This window comes from Microcebus murinus, chromosome 1, assembly GCF_040939455.1.
Source record: "Microcebus murinus isolate Inina chromosome 1, M.murinus_Inina_mat1.0, whole genome shotgun sequence".
Taxonomy (NCBI): Eukaryota; Metazoa; Chordata; class Mammalia; order Primates; family Cheirogaleidae; genus Microcebus; species Microcebus murinus.
In genome coordinates this window covers 111,473,854-111,495,555 of record NC_134104.1, presented here as the reverse complement: position 1 = coordinate 111,495,555, position 21,702 = coordinate 111,473,854, and the positions used below count along the sequence as shown (strand labels likewise).

The following is a 21,702-nucleotide window of genomic DNA, read 5'->3' as shown; positions in this document are numbered from 1 at the left end:
ATGCAGATCAAAACTACAATTAGATACTTTTCACACCTACTAGGATGGCTATAATAAAAAAAAAAAGACAGACAATAACAAATTTTAGCAAAGATATGGAGATATTGAAACCCTCACATACTGCTGGTGGGAATACAAAATGTTATGGCTGCTTTGGAAGACAGTCTGGTAGGTCCTCAAAAGGTTAAATATAGAGTTTAATTATGGTTAATATGGTTAACCATATGATCTAGCAATTCTATTTCTAGGTATAAACCCCAGAAAAATAGAAAACAATGCTTCCATAAAAACATGTTCAAAACAGCATACTAATAAGAGCCAAAAAGTGGAAACAACCCAAATGTCCATTAATTGAGGAGCAGATAAATTTTAAAACGTGACACATCCCTACAATGAAATATGATTCAGTTATACAAAGTAATTTATTAATAGTATTGATACATGCTGTATCCTGCATGAACCTTGAAACCTTACACTAATTGAAAGAAGTCAGTCACAAAAAAGAATCCATGGGGTGTATGATTCCATTTAAATGAACTATCCATAATAGGTGTATTTATAAGGCAATGTAGATTTGTGGTTACAAGGAGATGAGGAATGACTATTATTGGGCACGGGTTGCTTCTTGGAATTATTTAAATGTTCTAATAATAGATTTTGGTGACAGCTGTACAACTCTATACATACACTAAAGATCAATGAACTCTATACTTTAGGTGGGTGAATTTTATGGTATGTGAATTGTATCTCAGTAAGGTTTAAAAGAGAAAACAACGCTAAAGTGGTTATATTAATAGAGCAAAGAAAATCACTAGAGATAAGAAAGGATATCCCATAAAAGTACAAGAAACAATTTACCAACAAGACATAGCAATCCTAAATGTGATTGCTCCTCACAATGGAGCTTCAAAATAAACAAAACAAAAACTGACAGAATTGAAATAAGAAATAGACAAGTCTACAATTATCACTGGTAACTCTGACACTTGCTCTCTTGGCATCTACAGAACCAGTAGAGGGAAAACTAGCAATGATAACAGAAGAACTAGGAAGCATCATCAGCCAACATTGACATTTGTAGAACATGCAACCCAACAACATCAAAGTAACCATTCTTTCAACATACAGAACCTTCACCCAAACAGACCACATTCTGGGTCATAAAACAAACCTTAGAATATTACAAAGGACAAAGTCATACAAAGTTTGTTCTCTGTAATGTAATAAGCTAGGAATTATTAACTGAAAGATAACAGGAAATTCTTCAACTACTTAAAAATGAAACAACATATTTATACATAATATAAATAATAATCTCTTAAATTAAATTAAATTTGGCCTAAAGGTGCCTCTGTAAGTAGGAAACTATAACCTAACTTAGTATGTAAACAAGCTGCAATCTAACTTAAGGATATGTTCTTTTTTTTTTTTTTATTTCAGCATATTAAGGGGGTGCAAAAGTTTAGGTTACATATATTGCCCTTGCCGCCCCCCCCCCCCCCGCTGAGTTAGAGCTTCAAGCGTGACCATCCCTCAGATGGCGTGCATCGCACTCATTATCTTATTATGTATGTATATACCCATCCCCTCCTCCCATGAGATATTACCTATCTCCAGTGAGAATGGCCTTTATCAAAAAGTCCCAAAACAATAAATGTTGGTGTGGTTGCGAAGAGATAGGAACACTCATACACTGCTGGTGGGACTGCAAACTAGTGCAACCTCTGTGGAAAGCAATATGGAGATACCTTAAAGCAATACAAGCAGATCTACCATTTGATCTAGCAATCCCATTACTGGGCATCTACCCCAAAGAACAAAAGACACTCTATAAAAAAGACATCTGCACTTGAATGTTTATAGCAGCACAATTCACAATTGCAAAGTTGTGGAAACAACCCAAGTGCCCATCAATATATGAGTGGATTAATAAAATGTGGTATATGTATAACATAGAGTACTATTCAGCTATAGGAAACAATGGTGATATAGTACCTCTTGTATTTTTCTGGATAGAGCTGGAGCCCATTCTATTAAGTGAAGTATCCCAAGAATGGAAAAACAAGCACCACATGCACTCACCAGCAAAAGAATATGTTCTTGCAACAAATGCTGAGTCTCAGCCATCACACCTGGGGAGCTTCACCCAATCACAGGCTGCCAACTGATCAGACCATGTTCATGTAAGGCAAATGCCTCTTCATATCATGCCCAAATAAGGAAATGCCAAGCTGTGACCAATCAAACTATTTCTGTATGTCACTTTTCTTTTTTTGTCTGTAAATACTGCCTGCACACGTTGCCAGGTGGAGCTCTCTGAAACTCCTGGTTATGAGTGCGATTCATGAATTGCTCTTTGCTCAAATAAAGTGCTAAATTTAATTTTTCTAAAGTTTTTTTTTTAACAATTTGGCATGAGAAGTGAGATACAAAGTAGACTTCCAGTGATCCTGCAGAGTACCAAGAGACAAGTGGAAATTACCTACTGTGCCCACTGCTCCCATGGCTCTTTCACAGCACCTGGGGTAAAGGGTGAGTCCTTTTGTGGATTTGAGATCCATGAACTTGTGGTTTGAACTCTCAGCTCCAGCATTTTGGGTTCACATTGGATTCTGAAGTCATGAGAGAAACAGGACTGGGTACTCGAGGGAGGCCTCAGGTATCTGACTGGATCAGACAAAAATTAGGCTGGGTTCAGTAAGTAGGTATCGTTAATAAAAGACAGGGAATTCAGTGTTCATCTGGAGCCAGAGAGGCTAGATGTCCTCCAGCTGGAACTCCAGCTAATTTTATGCATAAGAACTAAGGATCAAAAACCTGTGGTTTTCTAGACAAATAGATAAGCCTTACCAATGGTAACTTAGAGCTGCCACAGTGGGGAAATTACTTACAAAGTGCAAACAGGTGCATGTCTTTACAGTTACAACATCTACAGGTACCAAGAGGAACTCCTTATACATATTATAAGCCAAAACCAAGGGGTCCCACACTAAAGAACACTATACTCTAAAATGTCTGCCTCTATTGTAATCAAGCAACTGGAAAATGTCCACTTTTACATCACCCAACTAATGGACCCACTCCCCTTGGTCTGAACTGTCTCCCCACTAGAGCAAGCTCCCAAAGGCTTTACTCCCAGAATAATCAACCAACCTCTCAGAGAGGAAAAAAAATATTTCTGTGATGGGTAGTTCAAATGAAATCCAAAAAGTTCCTAATTGACAATTGAACCATTTTCAGGAAAAACATTTTTAAGAATCAGTCCTTTCTGTTTTCTCTATTCAATCCTGCTTCTCCTGTGGGAACTTCTCAGTCTACTGAAGCCCCTCTTCACAAACCCCTCCTCTGCCACTGTCTGCCCACTTTTTTCTTATTGTCATGATCTTGGCTATGCCCCAAAACTTTCTTAGAAAAAAAAAACCCGATTGGTCTGTCATTTAATCTTCAAAACAAGTAAACAAAACTGAGAAGGTCGTCTATAAGGCAAGATTAAAATAGCCATGCTGAGCCCTGGCATATAAAATGCTTATACAGATTGAGCATCTAAAATGGGAAATGTGATATGCTCCAAAATCCAGAACTTTTTCAGCACCAGCGTGCTGCCACAAATGAATGATGAAGATAACATTGTTAACATCGTAGAAAAAGTGCCTATAGATGACGTGATAAAAATGTGTGATTAGTTTATTGAAGGACTAGAACAGCAAGCATTGATAATAGAACCAGAAATCATGTTATCTTATAAAATCAGAGACTTTTAAAAGACAAAATCCATTGTTAATGATGAAGATGACTCTGAAGGAAACTTTGTGAAAAGCTATCTGGCACAAATTCGCCTCATCCCTAGAGGACCCATTTCCTGATCCTTCAACTGCTTCTGATGGTTCTCCTCACTTACAGAAAATACAGTGAACAGCAACATTTTAATCAAAACACAGTATTGTAGGTGGAGAATGAAAGCTGCAGTAAACTGTCCAGAAAATCTAAGATCATTGATGAAAGCAGCTGTGCTACACAGATTTTTAGTGTAGACAAAATAGCCTTATATTGAAAGAAGATAATGTCTAGGACTTTCACAACTAGAGAGGAAAAGTTGATACCTGGCTTCGAAGGACAGGCTCTCTTGTTGGTGGCTGATGTAGCTGGTAATTTAAGTTGAAGCCAATGCGTATTTGCCAATACGAAAATCCTAGGACCCTTCAGAATTATGCTACATCTACTCTGCTTGTGCTCTCTCTATAAATGGAACAAGAAAGGATGGATGAGAGCACATATTTTTAAAGCATGGTTTACTGAATATCTTAAACCCACTGTTAAGATCTACTGCTCAGGAAAAGATCCCTTGCAAAATATTAATGCTCACTGACAATGTGCCTGGCCACCCAAGGGCTCTGATGGAAATGTACAAGAAGATTAATGTTGTTTTCATGCCTGCTAACCCAAGATTTGTTCTGCAGCCCATGGGTCAAGGCAGTAGTTTTGACTTTCAAGTCTTCTTTCTTAAATGAAATACATTTTGAAAGGCTATAGTTGCCAAAGAATGTGAGTGATTCTTCTGATAAATCTGGAAAACCTTCTAGAAAGGATTGAAAACCTTCTAGAAAGGATTGACCATTGTAGATGCCATTAAGAACATTCATGATTTATAGCAGGAAGTCAAAATATCAACATTAATTGGAGTTTGAGAGAAGTTCATTTGAAAGGGTTCAACACTACAGTGGTTGAAGTAATTGCAGATGTGATAGAAACAGCAAGAGAACTAGAACTACAAGAGGTGCCTGAAGATTGGTCTGAATTGCTGCAATCTCATGATAAAGTTGAAACAGATAGGAGTTGCTTCTTATGGATGAGCAAAGTAGAAGTCATTTCTCAGGTGATTTTAACATGTCCTTTGCCCTCCCCAAAACACACACAAATTCAATTGCAGATCTATGACATTTTCCCTTATTCAAATAAAAATCCACTTCCTATAAGAAACTTAACCAACTCAATTAAATCTTCAATTTACCAATATAATACTTATCTAAATTTCTTCTCAATTCTCATTTATACAATCAAGTAAATTTCCTCAACACCAAATTCAAAAAAAATCCAAGATATGTGGTATAAGATTTTGTTTTAAACAATATATTCTCATTCCCATAGCAAGAATATAGAATTGAAACTGCAGTAAGTGTACACTACATTGATATCTAGCACAATGATTCACATTACGATAAACTCATATTCCTTTAAAAATATGGCCACAAATAGTTTTCTAAAAATCATAAAATGTGTATATTGAAGTGTTAAACATATAGTCTGGATAATTATAATAATAGTTATATTTTTTTAAAGTATGAAAAACTTGAAGAAAATATGCTCAAATATAAACAATATTTCCTCTTTAAATTTTCTGCAATATATGTATAATAGATTTTATAATTTGAATCTTTTAACAAATAAAAAAACAAAATTGACACTTTACTCTCTTGCAGTGAATCCATAATTAAAAGGACTTACATGTTCATCAAAGATGAACGGTTTATGCACACCCTTCCAAGTACAATTCTCTTTACAGATTTTAATTCAACTTTCTTGGCTCTTGTGGTATATCCTATTGATTAGTTTTATGGGTTTCTTGATTACCCAAGAAGTGGATAATTGAGTGGGCTCAATATAAGTGGACTAAAGTTCAATGACTGTGAAGGATGCGGTCATTTGTGTCCACACCTTGGCAACTTAATAGGTTGCTGTTCCATGGGTTGAAATTAGAGGAACTAATTCTAGACTTGCACTAAGAAGATAAACCTAGGCCCAATGTGATAAAATATGCGATAAAATATGTAGTAGAAATGTTCCATAGATACACAGAATCTTCATTAGAACTATGTGTAACATATATTTAATTATATCTTTCCATAAAGTAATTTCTACAAAAAAATTAAGTGATTAATTTTCAACAAATGAAAATGTTGAAAAAATCTATAAATATTATAGTGTTGTTTTTATAACCTATATAAATATATTTATTTTATTCACACCATGACTCCTTCAAAAGAAAAGGTGTATCGTAGAATATTTCCTTCTTTTTAGCAAATGTTTAAGACCCTGGAGGTTGGTCATTTGGCTTTAATTTAAAATAAAAGATGAGATTAAATGGAAGCAAATCAATAGCCACGGTTCATAGATAACTTTTATTAAACATATTATAGGTCAATATGTTTAAATATCAGGTCTCTCCTTTTTAGCTTTCAAGAGGGAAATGTTTTAGTTATTTGGAGAACAAAAAATATAGGAAGAATAATATTCTCATGATGTTTATATAATACATTTAGGAAAATATTACTATGCCAACTATAATATTTGGAGGATTACCAGTAATGCCTTATTGTGCTGTTTCCTGGCTAGTCTTTTAGTATTAAAAATTGTAGCAAAACTGGATGTCATGTGGATTATAAGTCATTTTGATAAGAGACTTTACATTTATAAATACATTTACATTTTAAATGTTATCTACAAGCACACAATAATTCAAGGAATCAAGAAGTACAAAAATGCATATAATAAAAAGGATTCCATCTACTCCAATCTCCATTTCCTATCTCAAAAGGCAACCACAGGTATTCTATTTTTTTGTCTTCCAAGAGATTTCCTATGCATGTACAAACTAACATATATACCTTTTAATATAAGTGGCAGTCTTCTATATACTTTCCTGTGTCTTGTTTTTTCGTTTCTTAAAATGTTGTGCTGTTGATTATGTTTCAGTTCGTACAACCTTATTCTTTTTAATGGCTGCACCATTATGTATTTAACTATTTAACTATAAAAATTTAAATTGTTTTTAAAGTTATGCTATTACAAACCATGCTGAAATAAACTTACATTTTGTTGTTTGTGCACCTGTGTATTAAATTCCTGAAAGCAAAACTGGTGGACCAAAGTTTTGTACATTTTTTAAAGATACTGTCAAATTGTACTAAAAGAATTTGAATCAATTCCTACATTACAGAAAAACATTAGATTTATAATACGGTGTTTCATCAAAATTTTTGTCTTTGCCAATCTGATAGGTAAAATTTTTTTAGGTTTTTTTTTTATATATCTTAAGATAACACAGAGGTTGATGAACTTTTATCATATACTTGAAAGTCATTTGTATCTCTAGTTCTGTGAATTACCCTTTGGTCATTTGTTCATTTTTGTTGTAGTAGTTGTTGTTGTTAGCTTTTCTTTTCATGTTCTTTATATGAGATTAAAGTCTTAAAATTATATTGATTTTAATATATTTAAGTTTTATTTTATGCTAAAATTATTTTTTCCAAATTTATCATTTGTTTTACTGTATTTTTGCCATGCAGTTTTTAAAATTTTTTTATAGACCAATTTTAGATATTTTCCTTCCTAAAGAATAGCAAATCTCTGTCATACAGAAGGATGAGTGCTGAAGGTGAATTTTAGTACAATGCTGGTGAAATATGTAAGGAGTATGAACATTCTTGTATTTTCTGTTTATAAAAAAGTTAACTGGCGTGAAATCCCTCAGGAAAAATTTTTAACTTCTATGCCCACAATAAACATCATAATCATCAATAGTGAGGAAGGAGAAAAAGGAAGAGGTTTATTAAGGAAGCAGCTGAAAGACAACATTCAAAGAGAAAGACAATGAAGAGAACAATATGGAATGCTTTGTGAAATATATTTCTTCTATATCAAATGACAAGTGATATATTCAAGAAGGAAGTAATCTGTATAAATTACTAATCACAAACACTCTCAGGAGCTTTATTATTTTCCCATTATAACAATATTATGTTTCTTTAAAAACATGCATACATTATAAAAATGTCATAGAACACGAATACTCAAAACGATATAATTTAGTCTATAGTCCAACTTATTTACAAAAATATTATGTTACTGTATACACACACAGTTTCAACTTGTTCTTTGTTTCTATGTTTTAACTTCTAATATTCTTTGGACATATTTCCGTGTTAGAACATTTAGAGCTACCAAATGTTTTAAACTATTTCCCCTTTGGATGTACCATAGTCATAAAGTTGTTTCCAAATCCCAACCAATAGTTACAAAGTTGTTTGTATATTTTTTATATTGTAAATAAACCTGTGAACATCTTTGACACAGATTTTTATTTGCACAGTTGGGAGCATATTTTGCAGGATAAATTCCAATAAGTGAATGGGTATTTGAAAATTTGAATAGCTATCACCTTTTCCACTGAAAGCCTGTAAAAGTATATTTCCCTTATTGTATTATCAGCAACACTGAAAATTATCAGACTCTCAAAATTAGTAAACCAGGCAAAAATTAATGTCTTACTTTAATTGTACTGTTTCAGATAATCAGTGTGACTAAGAGTCTTCACTCTGCTTATTATTTGCATTTCTGTTGCTATGTTTCTTTTTATCCTCAACTGGACTGTTGATTTCTAAAGGTCATTAGTGAGATTTCTAGGTATACCGGCAAAATCATCTCTTTTTCTGTTAACAATGTACCCAGTTTGTATCTGTCTTTTGGATGCAAATGTTAATAAAAATTATGTCCCTAAATGGGTCTAGGTTTTTGCACTATGTGTAGAAATGCTTTTCCCATGTGCCATGCGCACAAATACCCATTCAAGTTTTCTTTATTATATTTTCAAGCTTCATATATTCAAAGTAGTATGCCATGTAGACAACAATTGTATATTGAACAAGGAAAAGTTTCAGTTTTAGTACTAGCTTTCTCAAATAAATACTTCTTTGTCCAAGTACGATCAATTAGATGGTATTTCTTCCTCACCCCCAATTTAAAATGTGTCCTTATCACAAAAGCTCACTTTCTTTTTGTTTTTAAATCTGCTCTGCAATTTCATTGACATGCCTGATAGGGCTATCCCACAGTCTTTTAATCACTATAGATTTATAATACCTTTTATTATATGCTAAATTCTCCATATATACATATATAAATATATATATTTATTTGAAATGTCCTAGCTATTTCCAAGTGTTTTTTAGTTCACATGAGCTAAACAGTCCCCTTTAAAAATATTTGGTTAAAATACTATTTAATTAACATATTATGTTAGTGAAATGATGTATTTCCCTACAAAAATGTTATGTATTTTACTGGATTCCTAAATATACATTTTATATCTTTTATTAAAATAGGTCTTTTCAAACTTCTGTTATTTCATGCCAAACTGAAGATTATTTTGTACTATTGTATTTTGCAGTTTACATATAGAACATCAAATGATTTCTATAAATTAAGTAAAATACAGTTGGACACTCTGCTAAATGCATTTATTATTCCCATTAGTTTTTCAGTTGTTTGGAATGAATATTCAAAGTATACAATCACATCATGCATAAAGTGATGTGTTCTGCCTACATACAATTCGCAACCGTGTGTGATGATGAGCATTGTCTTTTTTAAATTTAATAGAAATCATGGTAGTGTTTCACCACCTCAATAGCAGATGACAAACAGAGGTTATCCACCTATTCCTATTATAGTAGAATGCAATTTAAATTATTGATCTATACCCCTTGTAGGTAGCAGCTGGGAAATCAACGTTAGTGTATAATATCTTGACGTGTATTTATTCTGGCGGCTTCGTTTTAAGTGCAATATAAAGGTGAAAACGAAATTGTAAAGCCCGAGAAGACAAACAAGGCCACAACATAAATGAAAGAAAATCTAAGTCTTGAAATAAGAACGTTTTATTTTCAGGAAAAAAAATAAATAAAGTAAAATAAAGCCAACACCCCCCCCCCAAAATCACCCGAATTTATCCAAATTGACAATGCAAGAGATGGCTTCTCTGCTACAACCCCTCTCTGGCCAACAAGCATGTAGAGACGTCCTCACAAACCCTCATTACCTGCCAGTGTCCTGAGTCCGTGCGAGCTGCGCCGAGGTCACGCCAGGTAGAGAACCAAGAGGAGCCCAGGGAGGCAGGGCCAGTCACGGGGCGCGCGGGGCTCGGGAGAAGTAAGCGCAGCCGCCTCTCGGAGCGCTCGCGTCGCCTGGGTTAGAAGTTAGTCTCCCCAGCGGAGAGCCTTCATTCCGGGCCACTGCCGCCAGGTTAAGACTCAGGGAACCCTAACGTCCTGGACCGCTCAACGACCACTACCCCAGGGCTGCAGACAGCTCGCTACAAAACCTGCCGCGTCTCCACCGCGGGCGCGCGCTCGCACCCCGAAACTTCTGCAACCACCTGAGGATGCGGCGCCCGGGAGCCGCTAGCCCGGGACCCCGCGGCCCTCCACCCCGCGTCAGAGGTGCCGCAGGCTGGGGCCTCTCCACACCACGCCCCCGCCCCGCAGCCTGGCCCGCCCGCCCCGCAGGCCCCACTCACCGCCCGCCCCGCGGACCGCTGGGCACCGGCGGCGCAGACGCAGGCTCTAATTTTACCGCAGGGGAAAAAGGGAAAGAAGAGGAGGCGGAGGAGGGAGACGGAAGAGGAGGATTTTTCAAATTAAAAACAGAGTAAGCGTGCGGAAGCAAAGGGAGGCGCAGGATCCAGGGGCGGGTTCCCGGCTAGTGTAGACACTCCCTCTGCACGAAGGGCCTCCCGAGCCTCGGAGCCCGCCCACCCGGGCTGGGTAGCAGCCCGCCCGCGACGGGGGCTGCGGGGCTCCCTGCAGGGGTGGAGCACCCTGAAATGGGCTGAGACCTAAAAACTGAGGGGGGAGGGGGAAATAAAGAAGAATACAAGTTGTCACCGCTCCAATAGGAGCTGAAAGACAAGAGCCAGCCCACCGTCGCCTCTCATCAGAGAGGGCAGGTTCTAGAGCCTGGGAAAAGGAGCTTTGCTAATAGAGGAGTGCTGTGCTTAAAGAGAAAAAGGAAAGAAAGAAAGAAAAAAAAACTCTTTCTCAAGAGTCTTTTTAATTTGTATTTGCTCCCACTCCGAGACCATTGGCTTGGAGAACTGCCCTTGGCAATGCAGTGCTGCCTGGAAACGCTCAGGCTTGGGGCCAAGGAATTCTGTTTTCTTTTCCACGGGACTGAAAGAGGCCAATCTGATCTTGGAGGGAGGGTAGGAGAGACACCAGGAAAGAGGGAAGGGGGAGCAGGGGTGCCTATGATTTCTGACATTGGGAGAAAAATGACATTTGTTAATTACGGTTGTTATTAACAGTAATTAAAGTATTAAAGAGTTACAAATACTTCTTTCAAACAAAAGGGATTCAGTAACGTGGCCCATCGGGAGAAGCACAATACACTGACTGGAAGTGGGAGAACCTCAATGTCTTCTGACTTTACAAAGAATCAGAAGTGGACAGAAGTAAATTTGATTGAGCTCTGAGGAGTACTTGGCAGTCCTCCACTGGGGGAGACTGTTGGATGGGGGAAGGCATGTGGGAGTGGAGTTCTAGAATTTTCCATTTTCCTTTATGTACATATTATTTGTTAGTATTCCTGTTATTTGTTAGTATTCCTAAAGGAATACTAACAAAAATCATATTGTTTTTCTCAGCAATAATTGCACGGAACATTTCTCAAATTTAGAAATAGTATTTTATTGAAAACATAAAACAAAGAAATGGTTGCCAAACTCCAGCAAAATATAATAGTACTTATTACCATTGTTTTAAATTCATGAAAGGGGCCAAGAAATTGAGCTTATGAATGTAAACATCCACAATGGCCACATGAAAGATGCCAAAAATCTCAAGAGCAAAGCATGTCTTGTGAAACACATTGCTTTGGGGGATTAAACAAAACAAAACAAAACATTTAAAGTATGTCACGTACCCCAAATCACAAGTTTTGAGGGGAAGGAGAAGGATTTAAACCTATGTCCCTCTGAAATTCTCGATCTGCTGACCTACAACCTGAACACTTCCAGGAACGACAAATTCATTACTTTTTGTACTAATTCCATTTTACTTTCTTTGTTGCTCCGCACAGGTTTTTTTCTGGTCATTCTTGTGTTACTACAGTCTACTTAGAGTTAATATTATATGAAGTTAAGAAATTTGCAACACTATGTCTACATTCTTCAATCCTATGCATACACAAAAATTATAAGCTACACACCCAAACGTTATAAGTTTTGCTTAAGTAGTCAGTTGTCTTTTATAGAGACTAAAAGAAGAAAAACGACACCTTTTATATTTACCTACATACAGGCAATCTCCTGTGGTTCTCATTTTTTTTTCCCTGTAGATCTAAATTTTATCTGTTGTCATTTCCCTTTAGGCTAGACTTTCCTTTACTATTTATTTCTTGTAGTGCAGAACAGCTAGAGACAAATTCACTCATCTTTGTTTTAGTGCAAAAATATTTTTGTTTTTTATGATTTTTAAAGGTTATCTTTACTGGGTACAGAGGACAGATATTTCTTTTATCTCCCAACAATTTTGACTTCCATTTTCATCTGATAGGATTTATATTATTGGTTTTAAGAATAACTTTTTTTTTTTTCTTTTTTTTTTTGAGACAGAGTCTCACTTTGTTGCCCAGGCTAGAGTGAGTGCTGTGGTGTCAGCCTAGCTCACAGCAGCCTCAATCTCCTGGGCTCAAGCGATCCTCCTGCCTCAGCCTCCCAAGTAACTGGGACCACAGGCATGCGCCACCATGCCCGGCTAATTTTTTGTATATAAATTTTTAGTTGGTCAATTAATTTCTTTCTATTTTTAGTAGAGACAGGGTCTCGCTCAGGCTGGTTTCGAACTCCTGACCTCCAGCAACCCGCCTGCCTCGGCCTCCCAGAGTGCTAGGATTACAGGCGTGAGCCACCACGCCCGGCCAAGAATAACTTTTTAATCTTTGGTTTTCTGCAGTTAGCCTCTGATGTTTGGTTTTGTTTGTATCTGTTCTACTTGGGGTTCTCTGAACTTCACAAATACTTAAGTTCATATTTTTCACCAGATTTTGAAATCTTTCAACCATTATTTCTTATTGTTACTACCCTGTTTCCTTTCTCCTCTTTTCCTTCTGAGAATTCAATTCAATTAAGTGTATGCTAGACTACATTATATTGTCTCACAGCTCACCAAGACTGTGTACATTTTTCTGATTTTTTTATCTTTAAATTGAATACTTTCTACAGATCTCTCTTCAAAATATATTGACACTTATTTCAATCTGCTGTTAAGTCCATTACAGATATTATACTTTTTAGTTTATATATGGCAGCCCCAAACACCACAATTGGCATAATTGTGACAACAAGGGTTTTAATTCGATGCTCTGAATGTTTATGTTGTGACTAAAGAGTTGGCCATTGTCTTTAAATGGGAATAAACTATTAGTAAATAGAGCTTCCTTTTGTATAGTGTCTGCATGCAAAGAGAATTTTCTGCTTTTAAAAAAATTGGCTGGATCAGAGCTATTGACTTTTTATGTGTATATTCAGGAATGTGAATTATTGGGGTAGGTTACCGAATTTTAAAATGATGGACTTTTAAAATTAACTAAAATCTTACAATTAAGACATGTAAGGAAAATAATCTATTTCTACACAACTGCTCAGGAATTTCTCCTAAAATACATAGCCAATGGTATCATTTCCAGGATAAAATCTTCCATTTTTCAAGAAAATATTTTTCATTTTAAAGTCTACAATTTTCAAGAAAACTGTTAATGTTTATCCTAGAACATATTGCCCTAATTTTCTTCCATCTGCTTAATTTTTGTTGCCTCACTGCCTACTATTAATAGTTCTTTGTTTTCATATTCTAGTAATATGTAGACACAACATATATCAATTTACCATTGCATTGCTGTTGGTTCATGACATTGTGAGGTTTATCATCTCACAAATATTTTTTGCCACTGCCTTATACTCAATTCTCTACCTACTACATTCTAGTAATTCTCCCAGAGTCACTTCAAATACTACCCCCTTTGGGGGAATCCTTCTATGACTTCCCCATTCTGATTTACTGAGTACTTTGAGTCCTGTTCTGTGTTAAGTGCTAGAAAATCAGAGGACAATATGACGCACAGGTTTTCTGCTCTCATAGAATTTACACTCTTGTCAACTCTAACCAATAAAGTAAATGGATTACAAAGTAATTTTAGAGCATTAAAAGTAGTTTGTAGCAATAAGACAAGGTGATATAGAGGATGGAGCAGAAGGACTATATTATAAATGGTATTCAGGAAAGACATCTTGGTCCCTGGAGAAAGAGACATTCATGCCAAATGATTAGAAAGAATCAGCTGTGCAAACATGTGGTCTTTACTAGTATTCCAGAAAGAAAGAACAACAAGCAGAATGGTCCTGAGGGAGGAAGAAAGAAAGAACAAAACAATACAAAACAAAACAAAAATGTTGATGTCGGGGCAAGAGGAAGCGTGGCACAAGAATAATGTGCATTTCATGAATTCATTCCATTTGTATTTTCACCCTTCTTGGAAGTTTCTCCATGCAACTCCCTAGCTAGCTTGTTCCTAGTTCTGTTCTGTTTACCTATAGAGTTGATTGTTGGCATAGAAATTCCCCAAATGATATTATGCTCTGCAGATTACTTTTGTAATTATGTCCTATATATTTAAATTTTAAATTGTGTCTGGATTTACTGGATACACTGGGTACACAATGGTTTATATTGAATGTATATTTCAACTAGATATATTCTGAAACATTATTATTACATATACAAGGGCCATGATAGAGTTATAAAAGATGCCAATGATTTCAACTGAGCAGGGTGTTTTGCAAAAAGGAAGAATCTAGAACTAGAAACCTAAGAAAATTGAAGAACTTTTGAAGCTGAATTCGACAGAGAAACATATCAGCCAGTTTTCATAATTTGGAAGGCTAATAAATTCTGCCTTTAGAGCTCCAATGGAAAAAGGGAGTTGAGGCACACATAAAAATACTATTCTGTTATTTCATGCAACAGATATGCTAAAAGTATTGACTCTGAGTCATCTGTTGAGGTTCCTCAGGAATCAAAATAAGGAACAGACAGTGTAATAGTGCCTCCACTTGAAAGCACAAAAAAAACTCAAAAAAAAAAAAATGTGTTCTTTTTCTCAAATGTGTAAAAAGAAAAAGGAATAATAAATACTGACTCAGAAGCTCATGGCCTCTGCCTTACATCTGGGTTGGGGACAGGTGATAAACATTCCCCTTGTGACCTTAACTAATGTAATATTAATAATTACTACCCACCTCTCAGCTAACCACTGCCTGCTCTCCCTGCACCTCAGTATTCCAGGATGCTATTCCTTCTCATTATCAGTTAGATCCCAGTTCCACATCTCTTTCATACTAATACTTTTCCATCTATCTACAAATACTTTTTCCACCTGTGCGCAGAAATTCAATAAATACACCGTATCTGGAAACAAAGACAAAAAAATGAAATTCTTGACCTGTGGAAGGAAAAACAATTGTAGTTAGTGTTTCCTTTCATTTCTCAGCAACACCTCAATCTTGCTGCACTTTGGGTAGAGAAGGGCAGTGGAAGGGCAGGGAATGGAGAGATAGAGTGAGACAGTAGCCTGAAGACTATTTAGGTTCATCCAGCAATATATAGTTGTTAAATGTCTACAGGGCCCCTATTTTCATAGAAATGTAAATAACACAATTTCAAGAAAGTAAGTTCTATTAAGTTAGTACATTGATGTGTTCATTGGATTGTGTGAGATAGACTTAGAAGGGAATAAAGTATGAATTTGCAGTGGAGATGAGATAATATATTTATATTGATCCAAAGAATTGAGATTTCCTAATGCATCTGAAACATGTTGAACCATGTAGGAACAAAAGCAAGAACATGACAGCTTCATAAAAGTAGATCCAAAAGAGTTCATGCCATTCAGTTTAGTTAGGATGGAATGTACCTGTCAGATATATCCATGAGTTCCATGAAGACAGCGACTTCACTTCTGAATCTCTAAGGATTATCATAATCTTGGCAAGGTGGGCAAGTAATAAGTACTTGCTGAACATTTCATGATTGGATAGTTATTCCAAATGAAAATTTTAAAGTAAAATTGTAAATAATGCTTTCTTTTTAACCTTTATATCTTGCCAATTTGATTGATTCTTTGTTTTACTTGTTCAGATGACCTTGACATCATTTTTGACCTGACAGAAGCAATAATTTCTGCAAAATTTTACAACACATTTCCCCCAAAATGGGAACATACATTAAAACATTTCTTATTTTAAACTGTAGGTGTGTTCCTCTTGTAGGTTATTTTTAAACAGTTATTCTGTCTGGAGACTTTTTAATAAAGGCCATTCTCACTGGAGATAAGTGATACTTTATTGATGTTTTCATTTGCATTTCCCTGATGATTAGAGATGTTGAGCATTTTTTCATGTTTGCTAGCCATTACTCTATCTTCTTTTGAAACGTTTCTGTTCGTGTCCTTTGCCCACTTTTTGACAGGGCTGTTTGATTTTTTTCTTGCTGATTTTCTTGATTTCTATATAAATTCTAGTTATCAGCCCTAAATATTTTCTCCCATTCTATGGTTGTCTGTTTGCTCTTGTGATAGTTTTTTTTTGGCTGAGCAGAAGGTGATTGTTACATTTTATGGCAGATTCTAAAGAATTGAGATATGTTGTACAAAAACAACCTACCAATCAAACTAATGAGAAGTGCAATAGTATTCTAGAAGCAATACTTCTAGAAGAGAATCACTAAACTGTGATAGATTCTGACTTCAAGGTACCACAAGTGTGTAAGGATTGTTGCTATGCTACACAGGTGGTCAGTTATATAGTCACAGTGGTCTTCCAAGAAAAAATAGTACCTGGACCCTGTTTGAATATAAGAAAAATGGATAAAAGAATCCCAGAATGGAAGCACGGTGATATTTTTGATTGGATGAAGGAAATATTTAGGTTTACAATACTTGTATTTACTCTATGACCAAGGAAATTTCTAGATATAAAAGGCACAATCTAAACTTTCTGAAGATGTTTTTTACAAATATAATTCTATTTATGCATCAGCAATAGATTAAGAAAGACAATAAGGTAACAAAAGTGAGTGATGTACCTGCTTCTTATTAATTTGGATATGGAGAATAAGGTAAAAAGTTAAAGATAAGGGGTTTATAGGAATAAAATTAGAAAGAAGTTATGTAAAGCCAGGTTGACTATTTTAGCACATGGAGTGTATACCTCAAGTCTAGAGCAAAGGCTAGAAGAAAAATTCAAAAAGCTTATCAAATAATGACAAAACTGATAAAATTTTAGCCCCAGGATTGAAAGGGAGCCAAAGAATTTTTCAAGAAACTGACTAAATCAGCACTTTGAAGACAGTACTTTTGATGGAAAAAAGATAAAAATTTTATAAATCCCTTGTGCCTACTTTTCAGCATAGATGACTCACCTTTTTTTCTACTTATGATACAGATGGAGATGTTGTAGATATCACTTTCATGAACATCTGGGAAAGCTTATCATATTTAGGAAGCAACTGTTGGCATTATCTCTGGTAGAAGGAGACAGGGAAACATTACAATTTCTTATACTTAATGTTTCAAATTTGGATCAGCATTGACAATCTAAGAGAATCATCTAGTCCTCCCTCTTCCAAATTGTACTTCAGAAGTATCAGTTTGATTTGAAGCATTTTTATTTAAAAAGTCAGTGTTATTGGCTGAATATATATGTCTCCCCTCCCAAATTCACATGTTGAAATTCTATGTGATGGTATTAGGAAGTAGAACCTTTGGGATGTAATTAGGTCATAAGGGTGGAAACCTCACCAATGGGATTAGCACCCTTGTAAGAGGAGAAAAAAAAGCTTTCTCTGTCTGTCTCTCTGTTCTCTGCCATGTGAGGATTCAAGAAGAAGGTGGCCATCTGTAAACTGGGAAAAGGGCCTTCACCAAGAACCTGAGTATGTTGGCACCCTGATCTCAGACTTCACCTTCAGGACTGTGAGAAACAAATGTTTATTGTTTAAGCCACCCCGTCTATGGTATTCTGTTATAGCATCTCTAACTAAGAAAAATCAGGTATCTATCCCATCTTTTCCCTCAGAAAATAATAATTACTCTTTTGTCCAACTAAGATTGAAATAATATCAATACAGTTTGAATAAAAGCAACTTTACTTCTTGATGAACAAGACATCAGTCCTTTCTCCATATAGTCCAATCATTTTTGGTTTATATATCGTGAATTAAATTGCTAGCCCTAGTTCTCTTAACACTCTTAAAAGTCTCTTAACACAGAAATAGTTGGGCAAATCATACACAATGTTAAATGGAATTAATGAAAATGTTCTCATTTAGGTTTTTAAAAAACAATATATAATCATACAGGTTTTTACAAACTCCTTTTGACATATTTATCTTTAATCTTTAATAAGATGAGTAAACTTTATCAAGTAAAGATGAATAAACTTAAACTGTGAGAGGTTAAGTAATAAATTCCTGAGTTTGTTGAATGTTGTTAAAGGAATTCATGAATACTGTTGTAGGGATTCAACACATATACTCTGACTTTGGGACCAGTGCCCTTTTCACTACATCACATGATCTCCATTAAGACAAGAAAACCTTAATTAAATAGGAAACTGCCCGTGTTCATGCAAAATAGATAAACACACAAATAAACAAAAATCAAAATGAGTTGATCAATTCCATGCTCATTATAATTCAGCCATCTTATGTGGCTGCCAAATAAATTGATGAAAACTTAATCTGTATCAGTTGATGCCTAGTGCCCAAGCAGGAAATGTCACATAGTTTTACTGTATTCTGCAATGCTAAGAACGTGTCTGGAATATCTTTTAGTTTATGGAGCTTCATCTCAAATGGAATTTTGAAAAGTTAGTGTCTTAAAAATGGGCTATTGAAGTGAAACAGGATTGAATGATTTCATTTCAAAAACACCTTAATATAGGGATATTTTGCCCCCCCAAAAAATATGTAGGAAGGAAGGTGAATGAGTCAGTTTTCTTGAAGTACTTGAAGAACTATTTGGAAATAACTTTGCACAAAGTGTCAGAGCTGATCAAAGGGGCTATAATTTTCAGGGGAGGACAATAAATTTCCATTTAATATATTAGAACTCTTCAGAAACTTTGAAGGGCTATCTCATGCACAGTCACAAAGGGCTCCCGTAAAGTACCTTGCACAGAAGACTATAGAGACCTGCATGGTTTCTACCCAGCTCCCAGCAATTTAACCTGAGAAGGGATTATTAGAAAGGCTCACTTTTCAGTACAAGAGATCATATCCAATACTGCAATCATGGAAAGAGCTTATCCACAGATGATAATAACAATGATGACTGTAAAATATACCAGTCATGGTTTTTCAATTTTAAGAGGTGGAATACCAACAACATATTTCACAGATGTAGAAAAAATAATTCTATATTGCATCAGGAACCAGAAAAGAGACTGAATAGCCAAAGCAATCTTAACCATAAAGAACAAATCTGGAGGCACCACATCACCAGACTTCAAACTATACTATTAAAGCAAGGCTATCGGAACCAAAAAAAGAATGAAATTGGTACAAAAATAGAGACATAGACCAATGGAACAGAATAGAGAACAAAGGTATAAAACCATCTACGTATAGCCAACTGATCTTTGACAAAACAGACAACAATGCCCACTGGGGAAAACAAGCCCTAAATGGTGCTGGGAAAATTGGATAGCCACATTTAAAAGAATGATGCAATACCCCTATCTCTCATCACTCACAAAAATTAATTCAAGATGGATAAAGGACTTAAATGTAAGGCATGAAATCATAAAAATTCTAGAATAAAATATATGGAAAACTCTTCTAGATACCGATCCAGGCGAAAAATTTATGGCTAAGTCCTCAATGACAATAACAGCAGCAACAAAAATAAATGGGACTTAATTAAATTAAGAAGCTTCCACACAGATAAGGAAATAATCATCAGAGCAAGTAGACAACCTACAGAATGGGAGAAAATATTCACAAACTACACATCCAATAAAGAGCTAATATCCGGAATCTTCAAAGAACTCAAACAAATCAACAGGAAACAGACAAACAAAGTGGGCAAAAGACATGGACAGAAGATTTTCAAAAGAAGATAAACTAATGGCCAACAAACATATGAAAAAATGCTCAACATCACTGATCATTAGGGAAATGCAAATTAAAACCACAATGAGATATCACCTTGTTCCTCTTAATAAGAATGGCTTTTATTAAAAAGTCCAAAAACAATAGATGCTGGCACAGATGCACAGAGAAAGGAACACGTATACACTCTTGGTGGCACTGCAAATTAGTACAAATCCTGTTAGAAACAGTAAGGGGATTTCTCAAAGGACTAAAAGGAGACCTACAGTTTGATTCAGGAATCCCACTACTGGGTATCTTCTCAAAGGAAAAGAAGTCATTTTATCAAAAAGACACATGCACTCAATTGTTTATTGCAGCACAATTCACAATGGCAAAGATCTGGAATCAACTCTAGTACCCATCAATTCATGAGTGGATAAACAAAATATGGTCTATGTATACCATACAGTACTACTCGGCCATAAAAAAATGAATTAATTTATTTTGTGGCAATTGGGAAGGAATTGGACACCATTATCTTAAGCAAAGTACCTTGAGAATGGAAAAACAAACACCGCATGTACGCTCTCATAAACTAGAACTAACCGATGAACAGACAAGTGCAAAGAGGGAAGTAAAAATCATTGGAAATCAAGTTGGGCAAGGTGGAAAGGCAAATCCCCACCTAATAAGTACAATGAACACTATTCAGGTGATGGGCACATTTCTAGCCCTGACTAAAACCACGTAATAAAACATTTGTACCCCTTTACTATTTTGATATAAAAAACAAAATAATATAAAGTTCATCAGCCACCAAAAAAATAAATAAACACATTTGGAAAAAGAGGACTACTAGAAATAGATTTTTCTCTAATCCCTGAAAATAAATAATGCAAAATAATAGAATATTTAAAAAATAAGTCTGATTAGTTCCAGTGATTGTTTAGACTTTATTTGCTTTTAATGTTTGTATATGTTTTTTCTGATTAAGTGTACATTACCTTCTGAGTGTAGTGCTTTCTGAGTTAATGTTACAAAGAAAAACTGTTCATTTCCCACTCCCTAAATTAAATCAAATGTTTTATTTCAATGTCCCTAGCCCATTGATCTTTTTATGGTCATAATGAAAATACTCGATATTTTTTCAGATTGTGGAAGTGATCCATAAAAATTCATATCACGAGAAGTCAAACAGCACAGAGGAAAAGGACCTGGTCTGCCAGGTGAAAACACATACATTCAAACATACCTATGAATGTAGAACACAAGGGAAAGTTTGGTTCCTCTGGATTTCAATATCATACTTATTAAATACAAAGCATACAAGTCAAGTCTGGGGATATGTGAAAGTTAGGTGTGGCAAGCTGGTCAAGTTGACTCTGTCTCATGGATCTAACCTGTATCAACACTCTTGGCCAACCTCTGGGCACTGGGCAGATAGACATTGCCTTTGTGGATTGAGAATGTGCACCAGACAGCAGCTGCCTCCTTTTATCTCCCTTTTCTCTGTTCTGAAGTCTCTGTGTCCTTTCCATATCTATCATTTTGTAATGTCCACCTATTGTATTTTCAACTTCTTTCTTTCTTTTTCTGTTTTCTACCACTTAGCCAAAATTTAGACTTTTTTTCTCTCACCCAAAATAATCCATCTATTGTCTCCAATTCTCCCCATATCCACCATTTAGTCTTTTTTTCCTCTTCTCAACCAAAAAGCATGTAT

At 35.5% G+C, this 21,702-nt stretch overlaps 1 protein-coding gene across 3 annotated transcripts in view; it reads right to left on the bottom strand.

Moving 5' to 3' along the window:
* The window catches only part of PLSCR4 (phospholipid scramblase 4), a 45,056-nt gene extending 34,460 nt beyond the window's left edge, over positions 1-10,596 (bottom strand). For 2 of the 3 annotated variants that reach the window (XM_012762404.3, XM_012762406.3), the window contains exon 1: positions 9,875-10,329. The gene's annotated coding sequence lies outside the window, so the exon portion shown is untranslated. Of the gene's footprint in view, positions 1-9,874; positions 10,330-10,351 lie in introns of those variants that run through there. The other variant, XM_012762403.3, reaches the window with a different exon arrangement.
* Positions 10,597-21,702: the final 11,106 nt, after the last annotated feature.